The sequence below is a fragment of the Juglans regia genome, chromosome 7 (genome assembly GCF_001411555.2).
Source record: "Juglans regia cultivar Chandler chromosome 7, Walnut 2.0, whole genome shotgun sequence".
Taxonomy (NCBI): domain Eukaryota; kingdom Viridiplantae; phylum Streptophyta; class Magnoliopsida; order Fagales; family Juglandaceae; genus Juglans; species Juglans regia.
Genome location: NC_049907.1, coordinates 220,771 through 222,602, shown reverse-complemented (window position 1 = coordinate 222,602; position 1,832 = coordinate 220,771).

Below are 1,832 nucleotides of genomic sequence, written 5' to 3'. Positions count from 1 at the left end.
GAAACCCTAAATTAATTTAGGGGTTTCAAAGATTGAAACCCCTAAATTAATTTAGGGCTCAATTCCGAAACCCTAAATTAATTTAGGGTTTCGAAATACCCTAAATTAATTTAGGGGTTTCAAAGATTGAAACCCCTAAATTAATTTAGGGCTCAATTCCGAAACCCTAAATTAATTTAGGGGTTTCAAAATTTAGGGTTTCGAAATACCCTAAATTAATTTAGGGTTTCGAAATACCCTAAATTAATTTAGGGGATTCAAAGATTGAAACCCCTAAATTAATTTAGGGCTCAAATCTTAGAACAAAAATTATATTAAAAAATTATATTCAATCAATTTTTTAATTTTATAATATTTTTCTTAAACTTTTTATCTCTCATTTTCCAAAATCCAAGCAATTTTACTACCATTCACATCACAGATATACTGAGATATTGATCAAAGTATCCAAACAAGCCCTTAATGTTTAAAGAACTCTTAAATCCTAATTACTTAATGTTTTTCAAACTAGTTTTAAAACCAAACTAATCATTCATAATTAATCAAATTCAGCATTTATCAGACTAAGAATTTTCTAAAATCTAAGTACCAACATATATATATATATATATATATGTGTGTGTGTGTGAGAGATAAAATCTAGACCCTTTAATTTGAAATAATAGCTAGCATTTAAGAAACTCTAACTATAATAATCTATTTAAGAAACTCCAACAAAAATAATCTATTTAACCTTGAGGAATCATCTTTTGATTTGACTATAATATAGCCGTACGTGAATATCACAACGTACCTATTTTACTTTGGTTCGAAGAAGAAAGCTGATCAAAAGTAAACAAAAGTCACGCATACATATAATTAAATGTGATAAATTAAATTCTTATATTAAATTTTTGTTTGAGTTTTATGACATAACTTTTGAGAGATTTAAATGGTATATTCTATAATATTTATTGTTGTCAGTAATTTTTTCAAATAGTACTAAATATTCAATAAATAGTACCATTACAAGATAAATGAGTATTTTTTACGTATTATTTGCGACAATAAATAACTATTTACAACAAAAACAGACTCATTCTGATAAGAAATAATTATTTTCTTATAAAATAACTGACTACAAATAAATAATTTCTTGTAGTAGTGAGTATACAACCCACGCTTTGTATTTTTTTTCCCAATTCAAGCCAGCCTATTTTTTCTCAAACAAATCAACCTCTCTAGCAATCATTTTCTCGATATTTGCATTGATGCCCTTTAAAAATTTTTGAATTTGGTTGTTTCCTGACATTCAACATTAACCAATGTCTCATTTTATTAATGAAAATGCTCCTTTTCCCTTCTTCCACATTGGATATTACTTTCGTGAGAATCCAAATAAAGGAAACATCCATATTTTCTTGCCTCATATAGTGTATTTGTTAATATACTTTATTAACAACATATAGTGTATTTGTTGTTAATATACTTTATTACATTTTATAACCAAAGTACACAATATATATATATATATGAATGTAAAGTGATAGTGTGATACTTTTTGTTATTCTACTTTTATTTTATGTTCATTATATAGTTATGTTTTCTATTATTTCAGATTTCTTGTTTGCTTTAGTTCATGGATATTCCAGCGGATTCGAGTGCGAGCTCTCCTTTTCAGGCCGAGGGCACCCCTACCCCTACACCTACACCTACACCTACCCCTCCTACTCATACCCCTACCCCTAGCCCTACGGCACCTTGCCCCGCCCCCAAGCCCAGCAAGAAACCTGCTTCAATAGTTTGGACTCATTTCACCAAATTAGAGGGTGGTGACTCAAGTAACCCCCAAG